The following is a 20,848-nucleotide window of genomic DNA, read 5'->3' on the forward strand; positions in this document are numbered from 1 at the left end:
TGTGCAGCTTTGAGCTGTGAGCCACAATCACTGCTTATTCTTACCTCTGTTCTTTTATTACACTTCGTCGACTCTTTGTGAGTGTTTGCAACACAAATAAAGTTTAACACAGAGCTGAAACAAGTCAGAGATTAACTGATTAGTGGACTGAGTTTTCATTATCGATTCCTTTGTGTAAGACATTAGTTAAGCTCATTTATATCAAAAGAAAGCAGCAAAATAAATATTTTTGGGGTTTTAGACTGTTGGTAAGACAAAAAGCAACTGGAGGACATGAGCTTGAGCTAAAGGAAAGTACAATGTGCATTTTTTCCTGATATTTAACAGACCAAATGACTAATGAAGAAAATTATCATCATCACATTAATAGTCCATAAACATAACTGTTGGCTGAAGCTGTAATTTATTGTAATTATATTATGACTGTTGTGTCCAGCCATCTGGTGTATCTAAATCCCCACTCCCACTGTGAGTGTAACATATGTTTTCTCAACATAAATCTTATGCTTTATTTTATTTTAAGTAAATGCATCACTTTTCTCAAATGCAATACAATAACTGAGCTAAATGCCAACATGAGAATGACAATATGCTCACAATAATGCTGATGCAGGTCATGTTTATCATGCTCACCATCTTAATTTAACATTTACTAACGAATATATATGTGGTCATAAACACCAAGTATTACAAACCTTACAGTTTGTGTAAAGGGAGCATAGATACACACAGTTATCATGGTTTAAAAGTACTAATTGCATCTTTAACTGTTCAAGTTAAAGAAACTAGTCATGGGCAAGTGAGTAATTGTGTGAGTACAGCTAAATGTCTGGCTGGCTACTGTCCATTAATTACATCAAGCAGCCTAACAAAGATGTGTCTTTGTCAGTGAAAGGATTTTAATCAATCTAGTTCATGTGCACAAAAATGCTGGAAATAAGACAGCAGTAATATCTTCTTTTAAATCTTTTTTTTTTTTTTAAACTGGCAACCTCAAAAGGTGCATGGTACACTCAAATCATTGTTATTTAATAAACTGTCCAAGGTCACTAGTTGCCTGTAAATATCAGAGAAAAGCTGTAAACTGTTATAAAAATATAATTAAGGAAGAGTCACTCGCAGGCTTAGCAGCAAACTGACATATGATGCACATCTATAATTAAATATAATAGTATAGTGGCTGCAATGGCAAACCACTGGAGGAAAACTGGTAAAATGTGAGGATCTCCTCTGTTCCACAAAACACTCTGGCGGGTGGCCAGCATCCACTCATTTTAACTCTAAATAAACTACTCAGCTTTAACATTCAGAGGCTGTAAGGGCCGACGACAGCCACGCAACAGTATGATTAGTAAAACATGCCAACTTTAAATATTTCAGCCATCCAAGACGGTTTCTACTCGTCCTGCAGAGCCCCAGCAATGTTTTTACTAAAAGTGCATCAGCCAGGAGGAGCCCTGCTGGATCAGATAGAGTAGTGCTTATTCTACAGGCTGGTATCTTATTGCAACAGAGCGGCTGTTTCACTATTCAGATCTGCAAAATACATCAGAGGAGAGGGGGAAGAGAAAAGATAAAAAAAATAATGAGGGATAAGTACTGATGGATGAATGTGAGCATCTTTCAGTTGAGTGCAGCATCACATTCTCAAAAAACTTTTTTTTTTTAAATTTCTTAAAAAAAGGTCAGTATTTACTTTTGAGATTCTGCTATTCACTCGTTCAGAAAGTCGAGCAGCTACTGTGAATAACTATATAAAGATATCATTGTGATAAAAGCTGTGACAGTACATGGTTCACTTGTAGCCTGACCTGACAGGATGTATCTGTTTATGTGCAGAAAGGTGCAGTGGTGAACAGGAAACTTCTTATTCATACTGCGATGTGTGAGAAGAAAATTGAGGGAACTGAGATGTTTGAGTGTTTTTTTCATGATCATGAATACACACAAAACAAGTCCTATTAGGTGAAGACAGAGGTGACTTATGTGGTGCACAAATTCAAACCCCAGAATAAAATCAGACCAAACTACTGAATACAAACAGGTGTGATAATGTTTGTTAGTTTTAAACCAATTATGAGATTATGCATTTACAGAGCGGAATGGACTGGTTCAAGTCAAACATAAAACTGGCGAAACCTTGCCAAACATGTCACTTTGATTAATGACATTTCAGCTGTGACTGTCACCAGTACTTAAAGTCCTCCTCCACTCAAAAATGTGTTTTTCTACTTGTTCCCACAGTAGGATGTTTGAGCTTCACTGTGTAGAATACTGTTTTTACATTCATCTGCTGAAAGTGGAAAGTTTCTCTACTCATTAATAATCCAATTTTAAGAAGTGGGCCAACGAGCATGATTTGTGATATCTTGAATAGTTAGGAAGCCAATTCTGGACCAATATTTAACTTACACAAGTGGGATGTAGAAACTGGAAGCCTCCAGTGCACAAACACTGAGAATGGACTTTACAGCGAAGTCCAGCAGATAAACTTGTGATATCAAATACACTTGCATATCTACATATTTATGAGGGAGAAAGAGAAGATAACATCTTCTGTGGAATACACCACACAATGAGACACAAATCATTATTAAAAGTAGAGTATTTTATATGCATCCTCAAACATATCTGGAGGGGATCTGTAAGTGTTGCTCAGAATTTGATCTGCTGTTTTTTTTTTTTATTTAGAAAGAGGACAAATTAAGTTTCAGTCTGTGTTGAGTTTCGATTTCATGCTCGCCCACATCTGTGCGCTTTCTTTCTCTTTCTCTGTCTCTCTTGATATATTTTAAACTAAATACCATCATTTTAATCAGGTAGTAAAATGCTTCTTTATGTGTGAGATGAGGGATGAAGCAAAGACAAAGACAACCAGTTTTTGGACAAGTATCTACACCCACAAACAAACTGCAGCTTGTAATGTGCTATGTGTCTTTAACTCCACAGTTACACACACTGTGTCAATCGGCACTTAAAGTAACCAGGCTACAGTTGGCTTTCAGTCAGATGATTTCTTAAACTTCATGTGAATGAGCAATCTGGCGTCTGCATAGGGGATTATATCATTCCCCCTGCTCGATCTCTCCCGGAGAACGCCAGTGTCTTGGCCATGTAACGATAGCCATAACCAGGTTTTTTAAGAGGCTTTTTTTAAGTGCGTGAGACTTTCAGACCCGGGAAAGTATCAGAGCAACTGACTGAAAGCAGAAGTTATTATGCAGAGCAGCGCCTTCATATATTTAAAATAATAATAATTCAAAGCCTGACAAAAACTCAATCCCTCTGACGCTAACACAAGTTAACCTGCAGAGGCCCAAATGTGTCATTTTGACACATTTGACTATTTGTTAAATTAAGACACTTTTACATTGTCTGCCTGTCCTCACTGCACCATCAGTTTACTCCAGCACAGGCATACAGTACAATCACACAATAAAAGTCAAGACAGTAGTCTCTTCTATCACTATACAGTTAAAATAAACCAGCATACTTCCATAATAAAGTCAGGGGAAAGGGCAGAAATCTTGATTATTGCCCTTTTCTGTGTGTATATGACGATTTACAGAAACCAGGTTACTACTGTGCATGTGAACATGTTCTCTGATCACCTGCACAACCTTTCTTCTCTGGAGCAGATGTAAACATATGTGCTGTATAAACTGAATGCGGGAAATGGCTTCAGGCAGTTAGTACTGGCATTAGAGAGCAGACAGAGGCAGTCAGGTAAGAAATATCAAGGCAGACAGATGCAAACAAAACAGACACCGAAATCCCCCAAAAAGGAACAGAAACAGAAAAACTTTACATGCTGCACCAATAACCAAATAAAAACGGGGAGTTTGGACGTTCCTTGCGACTCGATTACAGATGTTAAATAAAAAATCACGAATCACAGTTTTGCGATTATTATGCATTAATTTATTTCACAATACTACAGAGAGTTAAACTTGCATGAACATGTTTGTTTTGAATAGAGAGCGTAAGACAACTACACCAAGGTTTCTGTAAAAGAGGGTTTCGGGCTAAAAGTGAACAATAAAAATGAAAATAAATAATCTGTGACAGGATGAGCTTTGATTGGACATTGCAGTAATGACTTTAGTTGATTTCTAATGTTTTAAATATAGTATTTGGTTTATTTGTTTTATTAATATAAGATTAAGATGACATTTATTGATCCCTTAGGGGCAAATATTACTAATGCAGATAATAAACTAAGGTGTTTTATCATTAACTGTCACCCATGCCTAATTCTAAATACATTTTTAATAATCTAATCTAATTTTATATATGTGCTGTTTTTATGTTGTAGTTTTAGTAAAAATGAAAGAAATTGGGAGTATCTCCGATGCAGGTGTTATTAATTACAGAAATGCAGTTAATTGGATCCCATGGTATTGTGCTGGACGTCTACAAAACCCTCATGTTAAATTAGTCTATTTACATACCGTACCTAATGTTTACTCATCACAGATGGCATGAAGCAACAGGATGTAAATGCTTGTGTTGAAGCCCTTGAGGGATTTACACGTCATTTTAGTTGAGAGCTTAAAAACAGCGTAATGCTCCTTTTCCTGCTGCGTTGTCGTTGGTTTGCACTGCACTGCCTTTTTTTAAAACTTAGTTATTACTTTGTGTTTCACCTTCAACTCGAGCATGTACAGCTGAATTGTGATCTCAAAGATGCTGCATTAAGATTGAGGTGTTGAATCCTTTGGCAGTGACTTTTTCTTCTTTCTTGAAGAACCCTCTGGTCATTCTTTAAGTATTCAAAATGCTCCCACTCGAGATTTAAGATGTTTTGGCGAACACATCTCTTCAATGTTGGGATCCTCGGCCATTGCCAGAATATTTCATGTCTCCCTGAGCTAATATAACCTGCCTTAAAACATAAATAAGTAGAGTCGCTCTCGTGACAGCATGTGTAACTTTGCGTACCTGAACTTGCTGCAGCACTGCATTTTAAGCCAAAGCACCAGGTCTGTTTTGGTTGTATTTCCACCTGCAGTCTGCCTGTAGCACCTATTTGCTTTTTTTTTTTTTTTTTTTAAACACAGCTGTCTAGTTTTGTTTAATTTTCCTCACATTACAACCAAAAACCAATGTACCATAGTGTTTTTTGAGAGTGAGAAAAAGTGCGGCTAAGAGTCAAATCTGTTAATCGCCGCGTCCCTACATACGAGCAGTGCCTTCTCTCTCACAGGGTCTCAATGTACTAGTTTTTGTACTAGCTTTTTGTTACAAGAAATGAAGTCTTATCAGGCACAGAAAGAGCAGAGTAGAGCAGACCTCCAGTTTGGTCTGATGATGCATTTAATCGAGCACCTGCCAGCTCGAATTAAAATGGAAATAAAGTGATGTAAGCAGCAGCACAACCAAAAGATGAAAAAAATAATTGAAATGAATGCCCTTCACACTTCTGCCTAGTTAAAACTGAGACGAGGCAAAAAACTGGTGATTAATTATCTTCGCTATTGCTTCATCTTCCATGCTGAGTGTTGAACAGCTCTTCAGTGAATTGGAGTCTCCGTGTTTAAGACAGTCGACTCTGCTAACATCATCCTGCTGTCCCAAATTCATTTTTCTCCTCTCATCGCTCTGCGAATGATGAAACACTGAATTTGTTAATGGCTAGAAGAGATTGGAGGATGCGTCATTACTGATTTTGAGGTGTTTGAGCAACCAAGAGGGGAGGGGGAAATAATGACCATTAACAAACTTGTGGAGATATTTTTTGGAGCCACAGAGCAGAAGAGTTTATGGAGAAGTGTTTCTGAAAGGGTACAATCCTCTAAAAGTAGTATTTGTTTACTCTGGACTGTGTCAGGACTAAAACAAATAGCTGACTAATTGAACATTACATGGCATTTATTTTGTTAAATTAACAATCATTTAACCTGTGTTTGGAGCAGAAACGCACAAAAAATTCACTGGATCCAACTTATTAAATGTGAATATTTGCAGAATTTTGTTGGTTGTTTGTTTCAGGTCTTTTATGATAGTAAACTGTTGCCCATTATAGCTCATTACCAGTTCAGCAGAGAATTTTAATTAAAGCCCTAATGATCCGTCATCGTAATGGTCGTTTGACTTCGGGTGACAAATTGAAAGTGTGATAAAATGTTTCCAACCTCCTGATGATTTTTCTCCCCTTCTAGTGAGTGCGAAATTTACATTTATTGTCCAGAGCGACATAAAAATGAGTTACAATCCAAGCTACGGTAGATCAGTAGAGAAGCCTTGGAGAAAAGTGCCTCAGCTCTCAGTTGCACCTGATGCAAGTGCTACAAGGCTTGTAGGTGTGTGGAGTAATATACAAGTGCAGAGCAGAAGATAAATAAAGAGTCAAGTCATGACTTAAAATAATAAAAATAAAAATAAAAATAAAAATAAAAGGCAGCAAAGTTTTAAAAAAAGAACTAAACTACAACAAAGAAAGAGTCTTTTAAAAACACACAGCAAGCTCTCAACTATCTAAAACCAAACCGGACTGAAAGCCAACCAGCCTAGACTAGTGCACTTGAACCACAATCCGTCCCTCCGGGGGCCGCAGCCACGAGCTGAGCCACCAAGACAATAATTGCACTTTATCATGCTGCCAGCCTCCGTACAAATTGAGACCAAAGACCTACGGCCTTAAACGTAATGCGGAACAGCCTTCGGGCTCGACTGTGGCCGTCTGGTTTAACCAGATTATGATTATGTCACACAGGAGATTACCCGTCCAACACAAGAAAGTCACAGACATAGAGTCATGTTCCTGCACACACACACACACACACACACACACACACACACACACACACACACACACACACACACACACACACACACACACACACACACACACACACACACACACACACACACACACACACACACAAACACACACGTGCATGCCCAGCCATCTGTTACTGCCACAAACTACTGTACACTTATTCTCTGCAGCACACAAAGCCTGATCTTAGCAAAGAGGAGAGGAGAAGAGAGAGGAGAGCAGTGGAGGGATGGTGTGTAAACTACACTAACTGATAAGATCTCTGCTGAAAAATAGATATTCCCACCAATCTCCCCCCTCCCCTCCAATCTCTTGAGAGTCACCTCTGTGAATAAAGGGATAAATAGTTAAAAAATAAAAAGGGGCAAGGCTATGGACCAATGAAAGAAAAAGAGACAAGGCAATGTTTCTCCCCCTCTATGTGTGTGTGTGTGTGTGTGCAATGGCTGCCTGCTTGGCTGCAGCTGACGCAAAATGGAGCCGCGAGTACGAGGAGAGGTAAGGGGAAGGGGGGTGCGGGGGTGACAGCAGCAGGGGGGGGAGCAGAGTATTGGAAGGGGGGGGGGGGGGGGGTGTGGAATAGAAAAAGAAAAGAGACTCATTTGTTCTTCTCTCATCTGTCTGGGCTTCGTCTCTCACCTTGGCCCAGATTTTCAGTCTGCCTCAGATTCACTTCTAATAAAAAGGGGAGACGGGGCAGGACACACTCACACAAACACACACACACACACACACACACACACACACTCCCCTTGGCGGAGGCCATTAGTCCTCACACCCATTATTACCTCCTAATGATCTAGCGGCACATCGAAGATTTCACAGGAGCGGAAGGAGGCTGCTAATCTGAGCTGGCAGATGTCAAAGCAGAAAAAAAGAGGAAAAAAAATACTGTTACGTGGCAATAATGTACGGGCCCGACTACACTATAAGCTGCAGGTGAGGGAATCAGAAGAAGAAGCTGGTGAGCTTTGACTGAAGCAGATGGCAGATTTAAAAACTGTGCTTCGAGTAGGTAGTATATGCAAATCCCTGCCAGGTGTCTGACACAAACAGAAAAACACAGAGAGAAGGAGAAAAAGAGAGAAAGAAACATTCAGCATTCATAGAAAGAGAGAAAGAGAGAGCGGTAAATTCAATAATGGTTTGAGAGGAAACTATCCTGCTGAGGGACGCACAAAGGCTTTATCTACAGGGAGCTAAATGACTGTTTTAGACAACAAAGAAATTACTACTACAGAGTGATGCTGAGACTAATGTAATCAAGCAATTAGTCCAATTAATGCATATCTTGACTGGACCTTAAACTACCAAATTAGAGCTGCAATGATTGGTCAATAATTCAATCGAGAAAATATCAATTGCCAGCTATTTTGACCATTCACCTTTTTTTCTTAATAACAATTTTTAAGCAAAAATAACCTATTTTTGCTAATTCATACATGATAGTAAACTGGTTGTCTTTGGATTTTGGACTCAAACAAAAGAAAACATCTCAATACTCCACCTTGGACTGTGAGAAATTATGACATTTTTCACTATTTTTATAGACACAAAAACGCATAGAGAAAAATAATCATCAGACGGTTTGATAATTAAACAACTGTTAGTTTTAGCCTTATCCAATTAAAAAGGTTCAAATGCCAAAGTTGCATTCATGCCACATGAATAACTTAATACTACTTAAAATAATGTAGCGTAAAAAGCATGTTGTCATTATTACTACTGACAGTTTGATAATGCAAGATAATAGCTATAGACAACAACGAGATAATGAAAATAATTGCTACTTCACAGTCTCCCTATTAAACAGCTTTCTCCAGAAGATCTTTGACCATGTGTAGTGGTTACTCGGCCCGGCTGAGCTGCGAATACAGAGCAAGAATGGGACAAATACTCTTAATTCAATTGAATGAATCCCAAGTGGCATATGAACATTCGCTGCAAGTGACATTCAGGTAAATTAAACTGCTGTGAATCACAAGTACTTTAAGATACAATATGGTACCATAATGATATAATAACAGTTAGTGTTTGTAAGACAATCAGCCACATTGCATTGCCCAAACTGTGTAACTGGTGACCTTATTAAGCAGACTGGGTATCGGCAATGATGTGACAAATCCATATTATGTACAGTTTCTTTATCGATGGCGTTTCCACTAAACTGGCCCCATGTTAGGTTCTATAATGTTATTTTAATGAGTTCCACACAGTGAGGTGTTTAGATTTTAAATTGTGTGAATCAGATTGGGAAAGAAAAGGCTGACAGAGTTAGCAGTTTCCAACTGGTGCTTTTTGGCGCTTTTCCACTATACAGTTCTAGCACTACTCGGCTCAACTCGACACGGTACCAGGAATAAACCTTTTCCATTACTATAGTACCTACTCAACGTGGGCGGGGTCGTCATAGCACGGCTGCGCGAAACTGCTGTGACTTCAGTTTATACGCGACACAAAACACATAAACAATGGAGGACATTGAGGCAGTGGTGTACTTGTTGCTATATGTGGCTTTTTGTCACACACAAAGCAAGAAAATTGAGCCGAATGACTGTAACGCTGTTGTCGGTATTTAAAAATGCCGGGTTTGATTCTTGTGTGGGACGGCTCATGACTCTTCCAGTGAAGACTCTCTGACCAATCAGTGGCCGGCAGTCTGTTGACGTCACATTCAGTATCGGCTCGGCTCGCTTGGAACCTTGGCAGAGCAGGTACTAAAAAAGTACCAGGTACTATACCTAATGGTAACGCAAAAAAACCCGAGTCGAGTAGTGCTAGAACTGTATAGTGGAAAAGCGCCATTTGTCTTTTATATGCAAAATTAATCTGAATTTACGTCATTAGCTTAACAGAGCGTTTTAGTGTCTTTCAGCCCGCAACATAATCAGTGTCATTACATCACAGCCCTGCATCACTATCTGAAATGGTAGAATACTTTTTAATTAATTAGTCATGTATTGTTTCTGTTTACTCTGTCCAATATGATTTTCGAGCAGAATTGCCTAGAAAGCTTACAGTAAGTGATGAGGCACAAAGACTTCGACCTTTATACAAGCAAAAACAAGCAGGCTATACGTACCATCAGTCAATTGTAAAAATCACCATAAACTGGCAAAAGGCTGAACTACAAAGCCAAAGAGTGTTCCACTAAAATTAATTGCAAATGTCTTTTTCATTCTCTTCACATTGTGCTGAGACGCTGTAGTCGCTGGAGTCAGCTGCTGTGAACACTGTTCAATTGATGTTGATGTTGAAGTTTTCAACCTCGACTACAATTGTCAACAGTCTGAGGAAGCCCTCTGTTGTGGGTTTTGTCTGATAATGTGTTTGACTGTTTGGTTTACATGAGGATAATGCTGTTAAGATAAAAAAGCAGTCAAGCTGGGAATAAGAAAGGAGGGTTTACAGGCAAATAATCGGTTGATTCGGAAGCTGAGGCCAGAGAAGGCGCTTAATCCCTGACACACAGGACGACAGAGCAGATGGGCTCCGAGCACTACAAACACAAACTACTGTTAGTCAACAAAAGCAAAGCAACATGGCATTACTGATTAGGAAAATTAAGCCCGTCACAACCCAACTTGTGGGAGATCTCGATGGCATTCAGCAGAAATTAATGGAAAATGTACACAATTTTGTCCCAGCATGAAACCATCCTACCATGACTCAAATACATAATAAATTCAAAAAGACTTCAACTTTCATTATTAATCTTCTTTGCAGACACTGTTTTTGGAGGCTATATTGATTACTTTTGTACATGGTAAAAACTTTTTACGTGATGTTTTGTTTCCATAGCCAGTAAAAAAATAAAAATAAAAATTTAGCAAATTTTCACTTTCCAGATAGATTTTTGTCAGCAAATCTATCCAATAGCTCGCTTTGCTGACATTTTTGTCCTTTTGTGACCACTTCATCTCCACTCTGTACAGCCAGAGAATTGACTCGGAGCAGGCCAGTGAATCAATATTAAGTAAGAGCGTGCACAAACAGCACGCTCTTACTTAACGCTGAGACACACACACACACAGAGCCAAAGCCGATGCTGTAGAGGTGGTATTTGCTGTTGCTTGAAGCTGGTTGTTAACCTCGCCCCTATAAATGACACCTAGAGGATTTGTGGGTCTGGTCTGCTGCCAAATTTAGATTAGGAGTCCGGTATCTCCCGAGGATGAGAATTTTTCCAATTTTTCCCCCAAACACCAACCCTTAAAGGACTCTATAAGCAGGATATCTATTGCCTTGAAACTGGCAACAACGTGATCAATAATGTATCAGAAGCTCTTATTTTCATTCATAAAATATGGGTCTGCAACTCCTGGAGGGGAAAAGACATATGATTCACATCTTTCAATCACCATTTATGTAAATCCAGAACTTTTACATGACTACCGTGCTGTTGGCTTATGCTCCAAAAGAAATTCTTTCCACCGAAGAACGAGGAAACTGACAAAATGTACAACATGCAACTCCAGATACGAAACAATTTCTCTTTTAATACGTGTTGGCCCTTGGGGGGGAAATATTTCTCATGTGTTGTCAGCTAACTGTCTACCTTATAAAATTGTGAATGTACAGAGAGCTGCATCTGCTCTGAGACACACACACACACACACACACACATACACACACACACACACACACACACACACACACACACAGAGAGAGAGACTCAGTGTTCATACAACCTTAAACTCTCCTCAGAATTCAATGTGAGTGAAGTGCTGGTGGCAGTCTTTTCTTTGAGCCGTCTGTCTGAGGTTTTTAATAAGGTGGTGTTCCAGTCTACAAAGCGCTCCCTACTTTACAGCAAAGATGTAAACATTAACTGCTGTAAAGAGTCAACAGAGCAGGCAGTCCAAACACAGGTGGGGAGCAACACATCCTAATCGATGGGGCTCATTTCGCACATCATTTCAAACTAACATGAGCTGCTCAGCTAAAAAACTAACATTGAATTCCTGATGTACGCAGGCTGATATCAGCAATGACTTAATTCCTTCATATCACCTGTACCGTAAAGCAACATAGCAATGCTTTGGCTTTTAAACTTAATGTTTCTCAAGTGATGGAAATAACAATACTGTAGTTTTCACCCATTATATTGCCAGTAAGTGCAGTAGTATATATCATCACACGAGTGTGACCAAGGTGAAAAGACACCAAATTAACACTTAAATGATGTTAACACCATTGAGAGTGATTACCACTCGATTTTGGGATTTCCGCGGATTTACATCTCATTGTTGAAGCTTTGACTGTTACTGAATTCATAATGAAAGCTGAATTTAGATCAAATCAAACGCTGACACAAACTACTGTGTCTGGCTGAGATTTACGACTCCAGTGTGAACAGGCAGAAAGTACTCAACACTTTAACATACAAATACTACATTAAATGTCACTGGGAATCCACACAGGAAGTGGGAGCGTGTTGTATCCGTTCAATCCACGCAGACTCTGACCTGCGTTGAGCGTCGTGTCTACAGAACCGACCGTCTGTCCGCAGCTGCTGACCAGCGGCCGGCTAACCTGCCTCCACCAACTGATCGAAAGCAGAAATTTACTGAACTAAAATAGTTTTCATTTCGGCTCCACAGGAAGAAATCAACACTATTTGTATGTATTGATTCATTAAATTTATTTCCCAGCCCACTGTAGCGAATGAGGAGAATCAGAGTGTGGTAAAACAGGCGAGCTCACAGATAGGCTGGGAGGCTTGATCAATGTACACGCCGTTAATTAGTTCAAAACACATATACAGCGGGATATATGATTTAAACCGGTTCTCAAAGTAGGGTCCAGGGTTCCCCAGAAAAAAGGGGAATCATTTATTTCCACTATAACTCAATCCACAAGTAACACAATAACAGAATGTACGATGGTTTTGGTCATGAGTTTCATACACTTTTGGCAATAAAACATCTAAAGGCAAAGACCTTGATGTGAAAAGGTTTAAGAAGCACTGATTTTAACAGCTGTCTGTGTAGATCACGCTTCGCTAAACATGACAGAAATAGACTCAGAGCATAAAAGAAAAGCAGGTGGTCTCAGTGAGACTCACATCACTGATGCGTGTCTCGGAGTCAGGGTGGATTGACACATTTAATCAAATAAAAGCGAATCTGCTCCCACGAGTGACGGATGTCAAAAACTAAAAACACTTTGTATGTGAACTGGCAGTTAGAGTCCAGCATTTAAAATGAACAGAAAACGCTGCAAAATATACATGGACAACTGAAATAAAATGTGAATTAGAGTCCCTTTCAGAAATTTTAATCATATTTTATGTTTAACTTGTCAGAAGTAATTTACTGTAGTAGCTGGTTTTAATGGCCAACATACCACAGCCAGTTTAAACTCTTAACCATCCATCGTATTATATTAGCATATGTTCCACATATAAAACCTTCATCATCAATGTAACTAGAAACTACACCTGCAAACTCTTATTTTGTACATTTTCACACAAGTGTAAATTAAAGTGCCAGAGCTTAAAATTATTCAGTACAGAGTCAGATCGACTTCATTTGGAGGCTTTGCTTAAAAAAACAACTGCAGGCTTCTGTTAAATTCACTGCTGTATATTCTGCATGTAGGCAAACTAAGATCCACTTAGGCACTAAGTTATTCATAATACAGGTAGTGGGCTGAAAGAGAAAAGCTGTTACGACTTTAAGAAGTAAAGCCTTGTATTGTTTTCCCACTCTTGACTCTTTAGAAAACTAGATAGCCTCTGCCAGCAGGCAGCTTGGCTGCATCAGCAGACGCACTTGTGTGTCAGCTGCAGGTAAAAGCAGCCCGCTCAGCCTAGCAACCGCTGAGCCATGAAGAAACACTAGGGAGGGATCATAAACCTCCAAAACACACATCCACTCATGTGACACGACGCACCTCGTCTCATTACTGTTCAACCTGACAGCTGAGCGGCATCACTTTCACAAATGAGCTCAGAGGAGTGAATCTGCTTCCTTCATGAGACTGGAAGTCGAGTCAGCTGACCTATCATTATATCAACACTGTATTTATGCTATCTGACAACATGCAATTTTCTTTTTCAATCAGCCCGACGACTTCAACAGTCTAGGCTTAGTAATATTTTGCTGTGTGATTGCTCTGGTCATGCAGATAACGGCTGCAAAGTAAAGCTAGCATGTATAATCGTTTAGAGAAGACATTCTAGTGGAATAGCCACACATCTCTGTTATTGATATGTTTGTAGATGTCTACAGGGAGAAACTTACAAGCCAAAACACAAGCTGTGGTCACCAGCTGCTTCTGTAACATAGTTTTTTTTGTCTTTTTGGTTCAAGTTAAAGAAAAATCTGTATACCAAATATTTCAAGCTTTGTTTTATATGCTTCCAGCCTGAACAGCACAAAAAGACTCCCTGAGCAGTTAATTGATAATAGCTTATGCATGTTGTTTAATATGCTTACAGCTCTGTGAATACTGAATTAACACTGGAACAATTTATGCCGTCATATTATTTAAAAAACAGTGACAATGGTGTTATATATCATGCCCCCATATGCACCCTTCTCAATGTTAATGCAATTTACTTTTTAGCCAGGAGCTCTTCACGCTATGGCATCTGTCCACAGTAAATTCCAATAAGCTGTGCAGGACATTTCCAAAACAATCAATTTTTAGCTTAATGGTGCCTGAGCTTTCTGTGTTAAGTGTCATGACATTAAATAGGTCAAAACCAATAAGCTACATCACTCTTAATGTCTGTGCAATGAGGCAGCAGTGAAATAATGTTGTGCATGTGTAGTAAAATAGGCTATAAAACTCAGTCAAGTTAGCATCCTCAATCATTTTTAGTTGCTTTTTTGGTACAAGTATCACTCAGGATAGACTGATCCACAAGTTTAAATGTATGAAAAATGTAAGATATCAACATGAAGCTATAATTAAATCGACAAATGCTGCTTAGTTTCTTCTTTCCCAGGCTTGACTTGACCTGACCTGACCTGCCCTGCCCGGAAAGTGACAGTCAACAGCAAACGCAGCCAACTAACTCGACAGGAAGCCACAACACAAGGAAATGCTTACAGCGAGAGGGTGAAAAGTATTTGAGGAATCATAACACGGGTCCTGTTTGCATACTGACATGACTGCAATCCAGAGCTTTTTTTCTATAATGAAATAACCGCAATGGAGCTACATCATCCTACTCAAATGTACACCCAAAAAAACAAAGTGTTGAGTGCATATTCTTGTGTAATTGTATCATATAATATGCAGCAGACTGACCACACCATCCTGCAAAGTAATTTTAGGGAAAACTACTCAGATCGCTGCCATATACTATTATTTTAATGAATGTAATTATGGAGAAAAATCTTATTTAGAGTGCTTTTGTTTTAACACTAGTCTCCTCTTCCGTTAGTTTCATTGATAAAAGATGTGTTATATGTTGAATATAATATTAGACTAAAGAGATAAATGGACTAATGAGGGCAGATGGCAGTATTATTTGATTTCATTTTGCTAGTCTTTCCTTCTGTGCTGAAAAACCAGCAAAAGGACTGGATGGATATGAAGCACCAGATATTGTTCTTCCTATAGCCAATATCTTGAATCAAGGTAGCTGTGCAATGAGCTCTGACAAATGTCAAAGCCATTTCATAATCTCCTGAGCTGTGTCATTATAAGCATACGGCTCTAACAAAAAGCACACCACCGTTGAGCTGTGACGGCCTCTGGCTTGGTAACCATACATCTGCTTATACTAGCATTTATAATATAAAACTACATCTAAACCAATGCTTTTTTTAATGCCTAAATGTTTAAAAAAGCTCAATTTATTATTATATTATATTATTATTATAATGAAAAGATGTGCAATTTACTTTTTAAAAATACCAACAAAAAAAAACAATACCCATATTTACAACAAATTACATTATGTACACTACTAATAAGAACCAATATGTGAGTCTCAGTCTTTTATTACTGTGTTCACTAGGCTGCTATTGGAAGAGCCAGGGCAATGGGCCAAGCAATTCAAAGGAAAGAGGAAGGAGGAGGGATCATTCACCATTTCTGTTAACCCCTTAATGTTATCTTAAGATTTGAAACTATGACATGAAATCAAGAAGCATGTCATTGGTGTTATCACTGTATAAAAATGTTTAAAAAGTGCAAAATATGCCACTGAAAGGTTATTCACGAGCTCGAGGCGAGCACAGACTGGTACATAACTGAATATTTATTACTGTATTCCTCAAACAGAAATAAAAACTGTGTGGGAAATCAAAGACCCGGTGAGATAAACATCATTTAACAGTGTTTTGTGCATGGGGGTTTCTTTAATACAAGCTGTAACGCAGCTGTTTCTAAAGCATTTCTGTGCTGTTGGACATCAGCGCTGCTACATACTTCCCTACTAACATAGATGTATCTGAGCCAATTGATTGAGAGCCCATTTAACTGTGTCTTAATGGTGGATGCCTGCGATTAAACTGTAATTATGTTTTTAAGTAAGTCCAAGCAACAAAGGGACAAAAAAAGTATCCTATGTGGTTTCTACTCTGATAAAGTCTGCAATACAACCTGACTGCTACGAGCTCTACAATAAAAACATGAGGCTTTAAGTGAGTCATCACACAGAATAGGGGCGAAGGTCACTGTATGTGTGAGTGCAGATATTATCAGTTAACTATTGTTTACAACACGTGGGAAATCTGACATTTACGACATTTGAGAGTGTAACTATTGTAAATTACAGCATTTCGTTCAGATCTAATGTCTCATTAGGGACCCATTTTTGTGCACTGAAGTTAATGAACAAACTACTCCAGAGCATTTTTAAAGAAATTCACAAACTGGGTTTCCACACTGAATTTTGAAAGGATTATGAAATAAATACAAAAAATACTAATGATATGAAAACAGCTGAAAGTGTTGATATCAGCGAGCTGTAGTTTGGCATTTGATTAGTGATGAGGGTTTCATTACAATTGCACCTTCTTTAAAAAAATGTATTCTTCATTAAATGCATTTTCTGCCATGTACTGTTTATATTTGTACAATCTTACAAATAAAGTTTGACTTAAGAGTACATTTAAGTGAAGAGACAGATCTCTTTGGCCAGGCTTTCCCAAATAAATTCAGTATTTCAGAAAAACTGGTTAACAGTTAATGATGCTGTACGTCGGACCCAAAGAAAATACAGAAGGGCTTGCTGTAATAATCTAATCCAATAGCTGTGACACTGTTGGACTTGGCTGGCTGCAGCAGGAAGTAAAAATATATATTTATACATCCACTTCCAGTTTATATCTGGACTGAAGCCACTAGTGTTAGCTGTAATCAGATTAGGTGTTTTAATATAAGAATAATACTTTATTTTAATCCTGAGGGAATGGGTTGGTTTGTGTGCAATAAGAGCAGGAAAAGCATGTTGGGGCATAAATTGTAAGTTTCGGTACATCATATATAGACTAAATATTTACAGGTAATCTAAAACAACTGTTCCTTCACATAGAAATATAGACATGCTTCATTTCACATGTCCTGTCAGAATATGCTTATGGAGATGTTTATAATTCAAAATGTGCTTTAAAAATGTATTTTAGGCATCCATTTATTTCAAACCATCTCCAAACTAGCTACATTTGGTTTTCAACGCCATGTACAAACCCAGTTCCTCAAATTGTAATGTGTATTGATGAAGTTGTTATGCAGGAAATGAATGAAATGTGATTTGTGCTTTATGGGGTGGAAACACTGACTGATGATAAGACAAGTTGGCAGGCAAGCAGGCTGCAGATATCAATCCAAGACAGATTGGATGAAGCATCACATGGCTGACAGTAAACAAAAGCAGTTATGCAACAATGTGAGATTTCATGCACACTGCCAGGAGGCACTCTGACCCACTATCAACAATCCCCCAACACAGTGTGTGGAAAGGGGAGGGGACGGGCCAGGACTGAGGAAGCACCGTGCAAACCTGTAGGGCTGACTGGTGGAGCCCATCCCCCTTAATGTGACTCATGTTTCCCCGCTCAGTGTTGCCTGCTTCCCGCACAGAAGGGGGCGGGAAGAGGAAGAGAAGAAGCGCCATAATAATAATATTGTTTAAAAAAAAATGGCACAAGGCAAATCACCACGTTTTATAAAAAGAAAAACGAAAGCTGTCATTCATGAAACACGCAACATGTTTATTATCCTTGTAAAAAAAGAAAAAAAAGTCACCGCCACTCTTAAAAACTTGAAGACACACACAGAAAGAGAAAAAAAGAGAGAAAGCTGAGAGGGGGGATGCTGGTGTTGACAGGAGGAGGAGGGGAAGAAAAAGTAGCAACTCAGACCACATATTGGAATATATCTTGAGTGTGCAGAAAGAAAATGGGGTCTTTTGATGGCAGGAAAAAGGGGAAAAAAAGAAAAAAGCAACAACAATGTGGCGTTTGTGTGGATGACAAACCCAAAGCAGAGAAAGCACCGTGCAGCAGGAGGGCAACACTGTACAATCATAACACGGCTGTGCAAATGAGAGAAAGGTGATGCTCTGATTCCTGCCTTGCAAAGAGCAAGAAAACACGTCACACAGCATGGCTCTTTATTTGTTGACAAGCCAAACTCTAGCGCCGGGTGGAAATTTGGTGGCGAACAAGGCCAGCGCTGCGGCAACCACTTGCCCTTCTCGCAAGTTGCCTTGCCGAAAAAATTTGAGGGGGCTAGCTCGCAAGCTAATGGCTCCGCTAGGCTATATAATGTAACTGAGGAAGAGAGAGAAAGCACATTCACCTCCGTTAGCCCGCTAGCGCCCATCCCCCCATCCAACCAGTCTTCCCTGTCTGTGTCCACCATCTTTAATCTGTGCTCCGTCTCCCTTCCCACCGCACAAAACACGACAAAAACACAAGACACTCACCTCTTACGACCATCCCCGAATCGATTACCACCTTCCGAAATAATAAATCGATTTTCGTTATAATATCGTGGGTATTTTAATATTGAAAATTGGCCGTGCGAGTGGAACCGCGCCTTGAGAGAAGAGCAGCAATCCTAAACCGCCATCTGGTGGTATTTTCCTCTCTGTGATGCAGCGGGAGCGGCGCAGCCTCAGACCGAGACACAGCTGCCCCCTGGCGGACACAGCGGGCCACAGCGGGCACGCGCCTCGGGGGGGGGGGGGGACATGGGAAGGGAGGGACCAAAAGACCCCGCCAGCACATCACTAGCGGGGACGCGCACGGGGGGAGCAGAGAGACCCCCCTCTCTCTCCCTCCTCGTCCTCCGATTTCTCTTTCAGGTCAATTAATATTTTGGCAAGACTTTCTGCTAAAGAAAACAACAAACATCCGAAGCACTTCATAAGATAAGATAAGATATTCCTTTATTAGTCCCACAATGGGGACATTTGCAGTATTAAAGCAGCAAGTGGGCAGTAAAAATAGAAGAGCATCAGTAAGAAAGAATAAAGAGCAATACATATACATACGACAAACAATAACAATAATAGTAGAAATATATAATAAAATAATAATAATAATTTTTACATTATTTACATTATTTACAGTACAACAGTAATACTGGTATTGAGTGATAATATACCAGAGATGATATTGTTATTGCAAAGATTAAAGTGAAGAATAAATATATGTATATATTGCACAGTTGAATTGAAATTAGTCCTATACATGAAATACTGATATTGCACAGCATTGGACATTAACAAAACATTGGACATCGGACATTATGGGGTGTTAATTCATAAAAACAGCACATAAATACTTACTGATTTCCTTCCACTTCAGTAAGTATGATGCTACATATAGTACATTTACTATGATTTAAAATTCATGACAAAATTCTAAGTAGTATAAAAGATACATATATATCACACTCTCTGGCCTCTTTATTAGATACACCTGTTCAATCTATTTAAATCCAATACAACAGCTCTGCTATAAATTCTACATTTATGAAGCTTATACATTTTAGTTTTTGTTAACATTGTCAGGAAGGATATAATTCTGCTTTATGTTTATTATTCCTAATATTTTGTCCACTACATTAACATACATCAGGGGGGCAAAATATTGGGCGCACCAGTCAATATAATACATCCTAATACACCACCACCACTTAGTACAACCCTAATAATAAACAAAAAGTAGAATGATAACTTTTTGACAATATGTACGAGAGCTGAAAATGTATAAACTTAATAAAAATTTAATTTATAGCCGAACTGTTGTATTTGATTGAATTAGATTGCACCGGTGTACCTAATGAAGAGGCCAGTGACTGTATACAGCCTATAAAGGGCCCCAAATAATTTGTCGCTATATCAATTAACCATTTAGTCTGTGAAACGTCAAAACTTAGTGAAAAATGCAAGTCACATATTCCCAGATCACTAAGAAACATCTATAAATGTCATGTTTTGTCCAAACAACACTCCAACACCCAAAGAAATGTTATTTTATGTCATATATGACAAAGAAAAGCAGTAAAACCTCACATTAGAGAACTTAAGACTAGCAAATGTTGGGCATTTTTGCATGAATCAATTATGAAAATACTTGCAGATTAATGTTCTTTTGATCAAGTAACTGATTAATGAACTAATCACTGCAGCTCACAACTCACTTAAAACCACATTTCTGCATTCTTGAGTAAAGAATTTAAAAGTAAGAGTTACACTGCTTGCTAGCTCATGATGACCTTTGACCTGTGGTTGTGTTTGAGCGTTTCTCCTCTTCTCTCTCTTCTCTCCTCCTCTCTGCCTGAAATACAGAGAAAAAATAAAGAGTCAGCATGTGAATCTGGCCAAACTCCCTTCACATTTATCTCCATGCGGTTCCAAGGCTGGAATTGGACATACATAAATTCAATTACAGAGCCTGGACATACTCGCATTACTCACTCCTGCTCACTCCTGCTCATTATGGCCTGATAATACCAGAAAGAGAGTGATGGGGACTGACAGGGAAAGCAGTGACTTCAGTTAATTATCTTAGCCCCACTTGAGAGTATTTAAGTGGATATCAAACACTTGCAGTAGGTCGTATGTGTTTTTGAGTGCATAAAACACACTTC

The 20,848-nt window shown here is 38.9% G+C and overlaps 1 protein-coding gene across 1 annotated transcript in view; it reads right to left on the reverse strand.

Moving 5' to 3' along the window:
• Positions 1–18,805, reverse strand: part of stag1a (STAG1 cohesin complex component a) — a 49,417-nt gene extending 30,612 nt beyond the window's left edge. Inside the window, exon 1 of the mRNA XM_062439692.1 lies at positions 18,675–18,805. The gene's annotated coding sequence lies outside the window, so the exon portion shown is untranslated. The remainder of the gene's footprint in view (positions 1–18,674) is intronic.
• Positions 18,806–20,848: the final 2,043 nt, after the last annotated feature.

The sequence above is a fragment of the Scomber scombrus genome, chromosome 19 (assembly GCF_963691925.1).
Source record: "Scomber scombrus chromosome 19, fScoSco1.1, whole genome shotgun sequence".
Classification (NCBI taxonomy): domain Eukaryota; kingdom Metazoa; phylum Chordata; class Actinopteri; order Scombriformes; family Scombridae; genus Scomber; species Scomber scombrus.